The following is a 15,679-nucleotide window of genomic DNA, read 5'->3' on the forward strand; positions in this document are numbered from 1 at the left end:
ATGCAAGTGTTACGCAGGGAAAATTCTGGCAGCGGTGGGATTTGAACCCACGCCTCCGAAGAGACTGGAACCTGGATCCAGCGCCTTAGACCGCTCGGCCACGCTACCACTGGAAACAGTTTCTGTTCTGGAACGAGTGACCGTTGAGTGAAATGTGACTTTGCCATGCGGAAAATAATAATTAAGGCAATTAAAGTGGTAGACAGTAAACTCTCGAGAAACGATTTTGCAACATACCGGTCACAGGAACCTACGTATCCACAGGGCAACAACAGAAATTAGGTGCATGTTGGGACAAACCAGTTACAACATTCATTCAATATTTATTCCTATATCAACATCACTGACAAAAACAGATTATCTGGTCATGAACACATTGCTGTTTGTGGGATCGTGCTGTGTGCATACTGGCTGCGCCATTTCCCACATTACAACAGTGACTCACTTTAAAAATACTTCATTGGCTGTAAAGCGTTTTGGGACATGAAAGGCGCCAACACACTGCAGAAAATTTTACCCGATAGCTGGCAAAATGCGAGCTGTTGTGAGAAATACGTGTGTTGGTTGCATTGCAGGCATGATAAACTTAATGACTGGCGCTGCCTGTTAAGTGATGTCGTAACAATGTACGTGTTGTGTGATTGCACAGGAGGAAGGATTGTGATGCAACTCAGTAAATGTGCAGAATTGGAGCACGCTTTTCTGCAGTTACAGTCGGTTCATTGTCAGGGTGGCCGAGTGGTTTAAGGTGCCAAACTCAAAGACTGTAACCCTTACCTTACCAAAGGTTGGTGTATTCTGGGACGTGGGTGCCAAGCCCACTTCTAGCGGCGTGGTTTCCAATCCCACTTCTGACATTTACTTTTTATCCACACAAATGCGGCCAGCGTGCAAAAAGCATGCTCAACTGGCCTTCAATTTTCAAGTGGTGACATCAAACTCTTCGATGGTATTGCCATTTGCCAACAAACTAAAGGCACCGCTCACAGTCCAACTACTTTTCCACACCAAAATGGCCCCATTGTGAAACAGGTGCCCATGCTTGTGCTGACAGAATGCAAGTGTTACGCAGGGAAAATTGTGGCAGCGGTGGGATTTGAACCCACGCCTCCGAAGAGACTGGAACCTGGATCCAGCGCCTTAGACCGCTCGGCCACGCTACCACTGGAAGCAGCTTCTGTTCTGGAACGAGTGACCGTTGAGTGAAATGTGACTTTGCCATGCGGAAAATAATAATTAAGGCAATTAAAGTGGTAGACAGTAAACTCTCGAGAAATGATTTTGCAACATACCGGTCACAGGAACCTACGTATCCACAGGGCAACAACAGAAATTAGGTGCATGTTGGGACAAACCAGTTACAACATTCATTCAATATTTATTCCTATATCAACATCACTGACAAAAACAGATTATCTGGTCATGAACACATTGCTGTTTGTGGGATCGTGCTGTGTGCATACTGGCTGCGCCATTTCCCACATTACAACAGTGACTCACTTTAAAAATACTTCATTGGCTGTAAAGCGTTTTGGGACATGAAAGGCGCCAACACACTGCAGAAAATTTTACCCGATAGCTGGCAAAATGCGAGCTGTTGTGAGAAATACGTGTGTTGGTTGCATTGCAGGCATGATAAACTTAATGACTGGCGCTGCCTGTTAAGTGATGTCGTAACAATGTACGTGTTGTGTGATTGCACAGGAGGAAGGATTGTGATGCAACTCAGTAAATGTGCAGAATTGGAGCACGCTTTTCTGCAGTTACAGTCGGTTCGTTGTCAGGGTGGCCGAGTGGTTTAAGGTGCCAAACTCAAAGACTGTAACCCTTACCTTACCAAAGGTTGGTGTATTCTGGGACGTGGGTGCCAAGCCCACTTCTAGCGGCGTGGTTTCCAATCCCACTTCTGACATTTACTTTTTATCCACACAAATGCGGCCAGCGTGCAAAAAGCATGCTCAACTGGCCTTCAATTTTCAAGTGGTGACATCAAACTCTTCGATGGTATTGCCATTTGCCAACAAACTAAAGGCACCGCTCACAGTCCAACTACTTTTCCACACCAAAATGGCCCCATTGTGAAACAGGTGCCCATGCTTGTGCTGACAGAATGCAAGTGTTACGCAGGGAAAATTGTGGCAGCGGTGGGATTTGAACCCACGCCTCCGAAGAGACTGGAACCTGGATCCAGCGCCTTAGACTGCTCGGCCACGCTACCACTGGATGCAGCTTCTGTTCTGGAACGAGTGACCGTTGAGTGAAATGTGACTTTGCCATGCGGAAAATAATAATTAAGGCAATTAAAGTGGTAGACAGTCAACTCTCAAGAAACGATTTTGCAACATACCGGTCACAGGAACCTACGTATCCACAGGGCAACAACAGAAATTAGGTGCATGTTGGGACAAACCAGTTACAACATTCATTCAATATTTATTCCTATATCAACATCACTGACAAAAACAGATTATCTGGTCATGAACACATTGCTGTTTGTGGGATCGTGCTGTGTGCATACTGGCTGCGCCATTTCCCACATTACAACAGTGACTCACTTTAAAAATACTTCATTGGCTGTAAAGCGTTTTGGGACATGAAAGGCGCCAACACACTGCAGAAAATTTTACCCGATAGCTGGCAAAATGCGAGCTGTTGTGAGAAATACGTGTGTTGGTTGCATTGCAGGCATGATAAACTTAATGACTGGCGCTGCCTGTTAAGTGATGTCGTAACAATGTACGTGTTGTGTGATTGCACAGGAGGAAGGATTGTGATGCAACTCAGTAAATGTGCAGAATTGGAGCACGCTTTTCTGCAGTTACAGTCGGTTCATTGTCAGGGTGGCCGAGTGGTTTAAGGTGCCAAACTCAAAGACTGTAACCCTTACCTCACCAAAGGTTGGTGTATTCTGGGACGTGGGTGCCAAGCCCACTTCTAGCGGCGTGGTTTCCAATCCCACTTCTGACATTTACTTTTTATCCACACAAATGCGGCCAGCGTGCAAAAAGCATGCTCAACTGGCCTTCAATTTTCAAGTGGTGACATCAAACTCTTCGATGGTATTGCCATTTGCCAACAAACTGAAGGCACCGCTCACAGTCCAACTACTTTTCCACACCAAAATGGCCCCATTGTGAAACAGGTGCCCATGCTTGTGCTGACAGAATGCAAGTGTTACGCAGGGAAAATTGTGGCAGCGGTGGGATTTGAACCCATGCCTCCGAAGAGACTGGAACCTGGATCCAGCGCCTTAGACCGCTCGGCCACGCTACCACTGCAAGCAGCTTCTGTTCTGGAACGAGTGACCGTTGAGTGAAATGTGACTTTGCCATGCGGAAAATAATAATTAAGGCAATTAAAGTGGTAGACAGTAAACTCTCGAGAAACGATTTTGCAACATACCGGTCACAGGAACCTACGTATCCACAGGGCAACAACAGAAATTAGGTGCATGTTGGGACAAACCAGTTACAACATTCATTCAATATTTATTCCTATATCAACATCACTGACAAAAACAGATTATCTGGTCATGAACACATTGCTGTTTGTGGGATCGTGCTGTGTGCATACTGGCTGCGCCATTTCCCACATTACAACAGTGACTCACTTTAAAAATACTTCATTGGCTGTAAAGCGTTTTGGGACATGAAAGGCGCCAACACACTGCAGAAAATTTTACCCGATAGCTGGCAAAATGCGAGCTGTTGTGAGAAATACGTGTGTTGGTTGCATTGCAGGCATGATAAACTTAATGACTGGCGCTGCCTGTTAAGTGATGTCGTAACAATGTACGTGTTGTGTGATTGCACAGGAGGAAGGATTGTGATGCAACTCAGTAAATGTGCAGAATTGGAGCACGCTTTTCTGCAGTTACAGTCGGTTCATTGTCAGGGTGGCCGAGTGGTTTAAGGTGCCAAACTCAAAGACTGTAACCCTTACCTTACCAAAGGTTGGTGTATTCTGGGACGTGGGTGCCAAGCCCACTTCTAGCGGCGTGGTTTCCAATCCCACTTCTGACATTTACTTTTTATCCACACAAATGCGGCCAGCGTGCAAAAAGCATGCTCAACTGGCCTTCAATTTTCAAGTGGTGACATCAAACTCTTCGATGGTATTGCCATTTGCCAACAAACTAAAGGCACCGCTCACAGTCCAACTACTTTTCCACACCAAAATGGCCCCATTGTGAAACAGGTGCCCATGCTTGTGCTGACAGAATGCAAGTGTTACGCAGGGAAAATTGTGGCAGCGGTGGGATTTGAACCCACGCCTCCGAAGAGACTGGAACCTGGATCCAGCGCCTTAGACCGCTCGGCCACGCTACCACTGGAAGCAGCTTCTGTTCTGGAACGAGTGACCGTTGAGTGAAATGTGACTTTGCCATGCGGAAAATAATAATTAAGGCAATTAAAGTGGTAGACAGTAAACTCTCGAGAAATGATTTTGCAACATACCGGTCACAGGAACCTACGTATCCACAGGGCAACAACAGAAATTAGGTGCATGTTGGGACAAACCAGTTACAACATTCATTCAATATTTATTCCTATATCAACATCACTGACAAAAACAGATTATCTGGTCATGAACACATTGCTGTTTGTGGGATCGTGCTGTGTGCATACTGGCTGCGCCATTTCCCACATTACAACAGTGACTCACTTTAAAAATACTTCATTGGCTGTAAAGCGTTTTGGGACATGAAAGGCGCCAACACACTGCAGAAAATTTTACCCGATAGCTGGCAAAATGCGAGCTGTTGTGAGAAATACGTGTGTTGGTTGCATTGCAGGCATGATAAACTTAATGACTGGCGCTGCCTGTTAAGTGATGTCGTAACAATGTACGTGTTGTGTGATTGCACAGGAGGAAGGATTGTGATGCAACTCAGTAAATGTGCAGAATTGGAGCACGCTTTTCTGCAGTTACAGTCGGTTCGTTGTCAGGGTGGCCGAGTGGTTTAAGGTGCCAAACTCAAAGACTGTAACCCTTACCTTACCAAAGGTTGGTGTATTCTGGGACGTGGGTGCCAAGCCCACTTCTAGCGGCGTGGTTTCCAATCCCACTTCTGACATTTACTTTTTATCCACACAAATGCGGCCAGCGTGCAAAAAGCATGCTCAACTGGCCTTCAATTTTCAAGTGGTGACATCAAACTCTTCGATGGTATTGCCATTTGCCAACAAACTAAAGGCACCGCTCACAGTCCAACTACTTTTCCACACCAAAATGGCCCCATTGTGAAACAGGTGCCCATGCTTGTGCTGACAGAATGCAAGTGTTACGCAGGGAAAATTGTGGCAGCGGTGGGATTTGAACCCACGCCTCCGAAGAGACTGGAACCTGGATCCAGCGCCTTAGACTGCTCGGCCACGCTACCACTGGATGCAGCTTCTGTTCTGGAACGAGTGACCGTTGAGTGAAATGTGACTTTGCCATGCGGAAAATAATAATTAAGGCAATTAAAGTGGTAGACAGTCAACTCTCAAGAAACGATTTTGCAACATACCGGTCACAGGAACCTACGTATCCACAGGGCAACAACAGAAATTAGGTGCATGTTGGGACAAACCAGTTACAACATTCATTCAATATTTATTCCTATATCAACATCACTGACAAAAACAGATTATCTGGTCATGAACACATTGCTGTTTGTGGGATCGTGCTGTGTGCATACTGGCTGCGCCATTTCCCACATTACAACAGTGACTCACTTTAAAAATACTTCATTGGCTGTAAAGCGTTTTGGGACATGAAAGGCGCCAACACACTGCAGAAAATTTTACCCGATAGCTGGCAAAATGCGAGCTGTTGTGAGAAATACGTGTGTTGGTTGCATTGCAGGCATGATAAACTTAATGACTGGCGCTGCCTGTTAAGTGATGTCGTAACAATGTACGTGTTGTGTGATTGCACAGGAGGAAGGATTGTGATGCAACTCAGTAAATGTGCAGAATTGGAGCACGCTTTTCTGCAGTTACAGTCGGTTCATTGTCAGGGTGGCCGAGTGGTTTAAGGTGCCAAACTCAAAGACTGTAACCCTTACCTCACCAAAGGTTGGTGTATTCTGGGACGTGGGTGCCAAGCCCACTTCTAGCGGCGTGGTTTCCAATCCCACTTCTGACATTTACTTTTTATCCACACAAATGCGGCCAGCGTGCAAAAAGCATGCTCAACTGGCCTTCAATTTTCAAGTGGTGACATCAAACTCTTCGATGGTATTGCCATTTGCCAACAAACTGAAGGCACCGCTCACAGTCCAACTACTTTTCCACACCAAAATGGCCCCATTGTGAAACAGGTGCCCATGCTTGTGCTGACAGAATGCAAGTGTTACGCAGGGAAAATTGTGGCAGCGGTGGGATTTGAACCCATGCCTCCGAAGAGACTGGAACCTGGATCCAGCGCCTTAGACCGCTCGGCCACGCTACCACTGCAAGCAGCTTCTGTTCTGGAACGAGTGACCGTTGAGTGAAATGTGACTTTGCCATGCGGAAAATAATAATTAAGGCAATTAAAGTGGTAGACAGTAAACTCTCGAGAAACGATTTTGCAACATACCGGTCACAGGAACCTACGTATCCACAGGGCAACAACAGAAATTAGGTGCATGTTGGGACAAACCAGTTACAACATTCATTCAATATTTATTCCTATATCAACATCACTGACAAAAACAGATTATCTGGTCATGAACACATTGCTGTTTGTGGGATCGTGCTGTGTGCATACTGGCTGCGCCATTTCCCACATTACAACAGTGACTCACTTTAAAAATACTTCATTGGCTGTAAAGCGTTTTGGGACATGAAAGGCGCCAACACACTGCAGAAAATTTTACCCGATAGCTGGCAAAATGCGAGCTGTTGTGAGAAATACGTGTGTTGGTTGCATTGCAGGCATGATAAACTTAATGACTGGCGCTGCCTGTTAAGTGATGTCGTAACAATGTACGTGTTGTGTGATTGCACAGGAGGAAGGATTGTGATGCAACTCAGTAAATGTGCAGAATTGGAGCACGCTTTTCTGCAGTTACAGTCGGTTCATTGTCAGGGTGGCCGAGTGGTTTAAGGTGCCAAACTCAAAGACTGTAACCCTTACCTTACCAAAGGTTGGTGTATTCTGGGACGTGGGTGCCAAGCCCACTTCTAGCGGCGTGGTTTCCAATCCCACTTCTGACATTTACTTTTTATCCACACAAATGCGGCCAGCGTGCAAAAAGCATGCTCAACTGGCCTTCAATTTTCAAGTGGTGACATCAAACTCTTCGATGGTATTGCCATTTGCCAACAAACTAAAGGCACCGCTCACAGTCCAACTACTTTTCCACACCAAAATGGCCCCATTGTGAAACAGGTGCCCATGCTTGTGCTGACAGAATGCAAGTGTTACGCAGGGAAAATTCTGGCAGCGGTGGGATTTGAACCCACGCCTCCGAAGAGACTGGAACCTGGATCCAGCGCCTTAGACCGCTCGGCCACGCTACCACTGCAAGCAGCTTCTGTTCTGGAACGAGTGACCGTTGAGTGAAATGTGACTTTGCCATGCGGAAAATAATAATTAAGGCAATTAAAGTGGTAGACAGTAAACTCTCGAGAAACGATTTTGCAACATACCGGTCACAGGAACCTACGTATCCACAGGGCAACAACAGAAATTAGGTGCATGTTGGGACAAACCAGTTACAACATTCATTCAATATTTATTCCTATATCAACATCACTGACAAAAACAGATTATCTGGTCATGAACACATTGCTGTTTGTGGGATCGTGCTGTGTGCATACTGGCTGCGCCATTTCCCACATTACAACAGTGACTCACTTTAAAAATACTTCATTGGCTGTAAAGCGTTTTGGGACATGAAAGGCGCCAACACACTGCAGAAAATTTTACCCGATAGCTGGCAAAATGCGAGCTGTTGTGAGAAATACGTGTGTTGGTTGCATTGCAGGCATGATAAACTTAATGACTGGCGCTGCCTGTTAAGTGATGTCGTAACAATGTACGTGTTGTGTGATTGCACAGGAGGAAGGATTGTGATGCAACTCAGTAAATGTGCAGAATTGGAGCACGCTTTTCTGCAGTTACAGTCGGTTCATTGTCAGGGTGGCCGAGTGGTTTAAGGTGCCAAACTCAAAGACTGTAACCCTTACCTTACCAAAGGTTGGTGTATTCTGGGACGTGGGTGCCAAGCCCACTTCTAGCGGCGTGGTTTCCAATCCCACTTCTGACATTTACTTTTTATCCACACAAATGCGGCCAGCGTGCAAAAAGCATGCTCAACTGGCCTTCAATTTTCAAGTGGTGACATCAAACTCTTCGATGGTATTGCCATTTGCCAACAAACTAAAGGCACCGCTCACAGTCCAACTACTTTTCCACACCAAAATGGCCCCATTGTGAAACAGGTGCCCATGCTTGTGCTGACAGAATGCAAGTGTTACGCAGGGAAAATTGTGGCAGCGGTGGGATTTGAACTCATGCCTCCGAAGAGACTGGAACCTGGATCCAGCGCCTTAGACCGCTCGGCCACGCTACCACTGGAAGCAGCTTCTGTTCTGGAACGAGTGACCGTTGAGTGAAATGTGACTTTGCCATGCGGAAAATAATAATTAAGGCAATTAAAGTGGTAGACAGTCAACTCTCGAGAAACGATTTTGCAACATACCGGTCACAGGAACCTACGTATCCACAGGGCAACAACAGAAATTAGGTGCATGTTGGGACAAACCAGTTACAACATTCATTCAATATCTATTCCTATATCAACATCACTGACAAAAACAGATTATCTGGTCATGAACACATTGCTGTTTGTGGGATCGTGCTGTGTGCATACTGGCTGCGCCATTTCCCACATTACAACAGTGACTCACTTTAAAAATACTTCATTGGCTGTAAAGCGTTTTGGGACATGAAAGGCGCCAACACACTGCAGAAAATTTTACCCGATAGCTGGCAAAATGCGAGCTGTTGTGAGAAATACGTGTGTTGGTTGCATTGCAGGCATGATAAACTTAATGACTGGCGCTGCCTGTTAAGTGATGTCGTAACAATGTACGTGTTGTGTGATTGCACAGGAGGAAGGATTGTGATGCAACTCAGTAAATGTGCAGAATTGGAGCACGCTTTTCTGCAGTTACAGTCGGTTCATTGTCAGGGTGGCCGAGTGGTTTAAGGTGCCAAACTCAAAGACTGTAACCCTTACCTTACCAAAGGTTGGTGTATTCTGGGACGTGGGTGCCAAGCCCACTTCTAGCGGCGTGGTTTCCAATCCCACTTCTGACATTTACTTTTTATCCACACAAATCCGGCCAGCGTGCAAAAAGCATGCTCAACTGGCCTTCAATTTTCAAGTGGTGACATCAAACTCTTCGATGGTATTGCCATTTGCCAACAAACTAAAGGCACCGCTCACAGTCCAACTACTTTTCCACACCAAAATGGCCCCATTGTGAAACAGGTGCCCATGCTTGTGCTGACAGAATGCAAGTGTTACGCAGGGAAAATTGTGGCAGCAGTGGGATTTGAACTCATGCCTCCGAAGAGACTGGAACCTGGATCCAGCGCCTTAGACCGCTCGGCCACGCTACCACTGGAAGCAGCTTCTGTTCTGGAACGAGTGACCGTTGAGTGAAATGTGACTTTGCCATGCGGAAAATAATAATTAAGGCAATTAAAGTGGTAGACAGTAAACTCTCGAGAAACGATTTTGCAACATACCGGTCACAGGAACCTACGTATCCACAGGGCAACAACAGAAATTAGGTGCATGTTGGGACAAACCAGTTACAACATTCATTCAATATCTATTCCTATATCAACATCACTGACAAAAACAGATTATCTGGTCATGAACACATTGCTGTTTGTGGGATCGTGCTGTGTGCATACTGGCTGCGCCATTTCCCACATTACAACAGTGACTCACTTTAAAAATACTTCATTGGCTGTAAAGCGTTTTGGGACATGAAAGGCGCCAACACACTGCAGAAAATTTTACCCGATAGCTGGCAAAATGCAAGCTGTTGTGAGAAATACGTGTGTTGGTTGCATTGCAGGCATGATAAAATTAATGACTGGCGCTGCCTGTTAAGTGATGTCGTAACAATGTACGTGTTGTGTGATTGCACAGGAGGAAGGATTGTGATGCAACTCAGTAAATGTGCAGAATTGGAGCACGCTTTTCTGCAGTTACAGTCGGTTATTGTCAGGGTGGCCGAGTGGTTTAAGGTGCCAAACTCAAAGACTGTAACCCTTACCTTACCAAAGGTTGGTGTATTCTGGGACGTGGGTGCCAAGCCCACTTCTAGCGGCGTGGTTTCCAATCCCACTTCTGACATTTACTTTTTACCCACACAAATGCGGCCAGCGTGCAAAAAGCATGCTCAACTGGCCTTCAATTTTCAAGTGGTGACATCAAACTCTTCGATGGTATTGCCATTTGCCAACAAACTAAAGGCACCGCTCACAGTCCAACTACTTTTCCACACCAAAATGGCCCCATTGTGAAACAGGTGCCCATGCTTGTGCTGACAGAATGCAAGTGTTACGCAGGGAAAATTGTGGCAGCGGTGGGATTTGAACTCATGCCTCCGAAGAGACTGGAACCTGGATCCAGCGCCTTAGACCGCTCGGCCACGCTACCACTGGAAGCAGCTTCTGTTCTGGAACGAGTGACCGTTGAGTGAAATGTGACTTTGCCATGCGGAAAATAATAATTAAGGCAATTAAAGTGGTAGACAGTAAACTCTCGAGAAACGATTTTGCAACATACCGGTCACAGGAACCTACGTATCCACAGGGCAACAACAGAAATTAGGTGCATGTTGGGACAAACCAGTTACAACATTCATTCAATATTTATTCCTATATCAACATCACTGACAAAAACAGATTATCTGGTCATGAACACATTGCTGTTTGTGGGATCGTGCTGTGTGCATACTGGCTGCGCCATTTCCCACATTACAACAGTGACTCACTTTAAAAATACTTCATTGGCTGTAAAGCGTTTTGGGACATGAAAGGCGCCAACACACTGCAGAAAATTTTACCCGATAGCTGGCAAAATGCGAGCTGTTGTGAGAAATACGTGTGTTGGTTGCATTGCAGGCATGATAAACTTAATGACTGGCGCTGCCTGTTAAGTGATGTCGTAACAATGTACGTGTTGTGTGATTGCACAGGAGGAAGGATTGTGATGCAACTCAGTAAATGTGCAGAATTGGAGCACGCTTTTCTGCAGTTGCAGTCGGTTATTGTCAGGGTGGCCGAGTGGTTTAAGGTGCCAAACTCAAAGACTGTAACCCTTACCTTACCAAAGGTTGGTGTATTCTGGGACGTGGGTGCCAAGCCCACTTCTAGCGGCGTGGTTTCCAATCCCACTTCTGACATTTACTTTTTATCCACACAAATGCGGCCAGCGTGCAAAAAGCATGCTCAACTGGCCTTCAATTTTCAAGTGGTGACATCAAACTCTTCGATGGTATTGCCATTTGCCAACAAACTAAAGGCACCGCTCACAGTCCAACTACTTTTCCACACCAAAATGGCCCCATTGTGAAACAGGTGCCCATGCTTGTGCTGACAGAATGCAAGTGTTACGCAGGGAAAATTGTGGCAGCGGTGGGATTTGAACTCATGCCTCCGAAGAGACTGGAACCTGGATCCAGCGCCTTAGACCGCTCGGCCACGCTACCACTGGAAGCAGCTTCTGTTCTGGAACGAGTGACCGTTGAGTGAAATGTGACTTTGCCATGCGGAAAATAATAATTAAGGCAATTAAAGTGGTAGACAGTCAACTCTCGAGAAACGATTTTGCAACATACCGGTCACAGGAACCTACGTATCCACAGGGCAACAACAGAAATTAGGTGCATGTTGGGACAAACCAGTTACAACATTCATTCAATATCTATTCCTATATCAACATCACTGACAAAAACAGATTATCTGGTCATGAACACATTGCTGTTTGTGGGATCGTGCTGTGTGCATACTGGCTGCACCATTTCCCACATTACAACAGTGACTCACTTTAAAAATACTTCATTGGCTGTAAAGCGTTTTGGGACATGAAAGGCGCCAACACACTGCAGAAAATTTTACCCGATAGCTGGCAAAATGCGAGCTGTTGTGAGAAATACGTGTGTTGGTTGCATTGCAGGCATGATAAACTTAATGACTGGCGCTGCCTGTTAAGTGATGTCGTAACAATGTACGTGTTGTGTGATTGCACAGGAGGAAGGATTGTGATGCAACTCAGTAAATGTGCAGAATTGGAGCACGCTTTTCTGCAGTTACAGTCGGTTCATTGTCAGGGTGGCCGAGTGGTTTAAGGTGCCAAACTCAAAGACTGTAACCCTTACCTTACCAAAGGTTGGTGTATTCTGGGACGTGGGTGCCAAGCCCACTTCTAGCGGCGTGGTTTCCAATCCCACTTCTGACATTTACTTTTTATCCACACAAATCCGGCCAGCGTGCAAAAAGCATGCTCAACTGGCCTTCAATTTTCAAGTGGTGACATCAAACTCTTCGATGGTATTGCCATTTGCCAACAAACTAAAGGCACCGCTCACAGTCCAACTACTTTTCCACACCAAAATGGCCCCATTGTGAAACAGGTGCCCATGCTTGTGCTGACAGAATGCAAGTGTTACGCAGGGAAAATTGTGGCAGCAGTGGGATTTGAACTCATGCCTCCGAAGAGACTGGAACCTGGATCCAGCGCCTTAGACCGCTCGGCCACGCTACCACTGGAAGCAGCTTCTGTTCTGGAACGAGTGACCGTTGAGTGAAATGTGACTTTGCCATGCGGAAAATAATAATTAAGGCAATTAAAGTGGTAGACAGTAAACTCTCGAGAAACGATTTTGCAACATACCGGTCACAGGAACCTACGTATCCACAGGGCAACAACAGAAATTAGGTGCATGTTGGGACAAACCAGTTACAACATTCATTCAATATCTATTCCTATATCAACATCACTGACAAAAACAGATTATCTGGTCATGAACACATTGCTGTTTGTGGGATCGTGCTGTGTGCATACTGGCTGCGCCATTTCCCACATTACAACAGTGACTCACTTTAAAAATACTTCATTGGCTGTAAAGCGTTTTGGGACATGAAAGGCGCCAACACACTGCAGAAAATTTTACCCGATAGCTGGCAAAATGCGAGCTGTTGTGAGAAATACGTGTGTTGGTTGCATTGCAGGCATGATAAACTTAATGACTGGCGCTGCCTGTTAAGTGATGTCGTAACAATGTACGTGTTGTGTGATTGCACAGGAGGAAGGATTGTGATGCAACTCAGTAAATGTGCAGAATTGGAGCACGCTTTTCTGCAGTTACAGTCGGTTCATTGTCAGGGTGGCCGAGTGGTTTAAGGTGCCAAACTCAAAGACTGTAACCCTTACCTTACCAAAGGTTGGTGTATTCTGGGACGTGGGTGCCAAGCCCACTTCTAGCGGCGTGGTTTCCAATCCCACTTCTGACATTTACTTTTTATCCACACAAATGCGGCCAGCGTGCAAAAAGCATGCTCAACTGGCCTTCAATTTTCAAGTGGTGACATCAAACTCTTCGATGGTATTGCCATTTGCCAACAAACTAAAGGCACCGCTCACAGTCCAACTACTTTTCCACACCAAAATGGCCCCATTGTGAAACAGGTGCCCATGCTTGTGCTGACAGAATGCAAGTGTTACGCAGGGAAAATTCTGGCAGCGGTGGGATTTGAACCCACGCCTCCGAAGAGACTGGAACCTGGATCCAGCGCCTTAGACCGCTCGGCCACGCTACCACTGGAAGCAGCTTCTGTTCTGGAACGAGTGACCGTTGAGTGAAATGTGACTTTGCCATGCGGAAAATAATAATTAAGGCAATTAAAGTGGTAGACAGTCAACTCTCGAGAAACGATTTTGCAACATACCGGTCACAGGAACCTACGTATCCACAGGGCAACAACAGAAATTAGGTGCATGTTGGGACAAACCAGTTACAACATTCATTCAATATTTATTCCTATATCAACATCACTGACAAAAACAGATTATCTGGTCATGAACACATTGCTGTTTGTGGGATCGTGCTGTGTGCATACTGGCTGCGCCATTTCCCACATTACAACAGTGACTCACTTTAAAAATACTTCATTGGCTGTAAAGCGTTTTGGGACATGAAAGGCGCCAACACACTGCAGAAAATTTTACCCGATAGCTGGCAAAATGCGAGCTGTTGTGAGAAATACGTGTGTTGGTTGCATTGCAGGCATGATAAACTTAATGACTGGCGCTGCCTGTTAAGTGATGTCGTAACAATGTACGTGTTGTGTGATTGCACAGGAGGAAGGATTGTGATGCAACTCAGTAAATGTGCAGAATTGGAGCACGCTTTTCTGCAGTTACAGTCGGTTCATTGTCAGGGTGGCCGAGTGGTTTAAGGTGCCAAACTCAAAGACTGTAACCCTTACCTTACCAAAGGTTGGTGTATTCTGGGACGTGGGTGCCAAGCCCACTTCTAGCGGCGTGGTTTCCAATCCCACTTCTGACATTTACTTTTTATCCACACAAATGCGGCCAGCGTGCAAAAAGCATGCTCAACTGGCCTTCAATTTTCAAGTGGTGACATCAAACTCTTCGATGGTATTGCCATTTGCCAACAAACTAAAGGCACCGCTCACAGTCCAACTACTTTTCCACACCAAAATGGCCCCATTGTGAAACAGGTGCCCATGCTTGTGCTGACAGAATGCAAGTGTTACGCAGGGAAAATTCTGGCAGCGGTGGGATTTGAACCCACGCCTCCGAAGAGACTGGAACCTGGATCCAGCGCCTTACACCGCTCGGCCACGCTACTACTGGAAGCAGTTTCTGTTCTGGAACGAGTGACCGTTGAGTGAAATGTGACTTTGCCATGCGGAAAATAATAATTAAGGCAATTAAAGTGGTAGACAGTAAACTCTCGAGAAACGATTTTGCAACATACCGGTCACAGGAACCTACGTATCCACAGGGCAACAACAGAAATTAGGTGCATGTTGGGACAAACCAGTTACAACATTCATTCAATATTTATTCCTATATCAACATCACTGACAAAAACAGATTATCTGGTCATGAACACATTGCTGTTTGTGGGATCGTGCTGTGTGCATACTGGCTGCGCCATTTCCCACATTACAACAGTGACTCACTTTAAAAATACTTCATTGGCTGTAAAGCGTTTTGGGACATGAAAGGCGCCAACACACTGCAGAAAATTTTACCCGATAGCTGGCAAAATGCGAGCTGTTGTGAGAAATACGTGTGTTGGTTGCATTGCAGGCATGATAAAATTAATGACTGGCGCTGCCTGTTAAGTGATGTCGTAACAATGTACGTGTTGTGTGATTGCACAGGAGGAAGGATTGTGATGCAACTCAGTAAATGTGCAGAATTGGAGCACGCTTTTCTGCAGTTACAGTCGGTTATTGTCAGGGTGGCCGAGTGGTTTAAGGTGCCAAACTCAAAGACTGTAACCCTTACCTTACCAAAGGTTGGTGTATTCTGGGACGTGGGTGCCAAGCCCACTTCTAGCGGCGTGGTTTCCAATCCCACTTCTGACATTTACTTTTTATCCACACAAATGCGGCCAGCGTGCAAAAAGCATGCTCAACTGGC

The 15,679-nt window shown here is 45.8% G+C and overlaps 8 non-coding genes across 8 annotated transcripts; all 8 read right to left on the bottom strand.

Annotated features, from left to right (window-relative positions):
- Positions 1-26: 26 nt before the first annotated feature.
- Positions 27-108, bottom strand: trnal-cag (transfer RNA leucine (anticodon CAG)). The gene has a single exon. It is a non-coding gene; the product is annotated as a tRNA-Leu (tRNA).
- A 973-nt stretch (positions 109-1,081) lies between these two features.
- Positions 1,082-1,163, bottom strand: trnal-cag (transfer RNA leucine (anticodon CAG)). The gene has a single exon. It is a non-coding gene; the product is annotated as a tRNA-Leu (tRNA).
- A 2,028-nt stretch (positions 1,164-3,191) lies between these two features.
- trnal-cag (transfer RNA leucine (anticodon CAG)) lies at positions 3,192-3,273 on the bottom strand. The gene has a single exon. It is a non-coding gene; the product is annotated as a tRNA-Leu (tRNA).
- Positions 3,274-4,246: 973 nt separating this feature from the next.
- Positions 4,247-4,328, bottom strand: trnal-cag (transfer RNA leucine (anticodon CAG)). Its single transcript has one exon. It is a non-coding gene; the product is annotated as a tRNA-Leu (tRNA).
- Positions 4,329-6,356: 2,028 nt separating this feature from the next.
- trnal-cag (transfer RNA leucine (anticodon CAG)) lies at positions 6,357-6,438 on the bottom strand. The gene has a single exon. It is a non-coding gene; the product is annotated as a tRNA-Leu (tRNA).
- A 973-nt stretch (positions 6,439-7,411) lies between these two features.
- On the bottom strand, positions 7,412-7,493 carry trnal-cag (transfer RNA leucine (anticodon CAG)). Its single transcript has one exon. It is a non-coding gene; the product is annotated as a tRNA-Leu (tRNA).
- A 6,246-nt stretch (positions 7,494-13,739) lies between these two features.
- trnal-cag (transfer RNA leucine (anticodon CAG)) lies at positions 13,740-13,821 on the bottom strand. The gene has a single exon. It is a non-coding gene; the product is annotated as a tRNA-Leu (tRNA).
- Positions 13,822-14,794: 973 nt separating this feature from the next.
- Positions 14,795-14,876, bottom strand: trnal-cag (transfer RNA leucine (anticodon CAG)). Its single transcript has one exon. It is a non-coding gene; the product is annotated as a tRNA-Leu (tRNA).
- Positions 14,877-15,679: the final 803 nt, after the last annotated feature.

This window comes from Pristiophorus japonicus, chromosome 8, assembly GCF_044704955.1.
Source record: "Pristiophorus japonicus isolate sPriJap1 chromosome 8, sPriJap1.hap1, whole genome shotgun sequence".
NCBI classification, from domain to species: Eukaryota; Metazoa; Chordata; class Chondrichthyes; family Pristiophoridae; genus Pristiophorus; species Pristiophorus japonicus.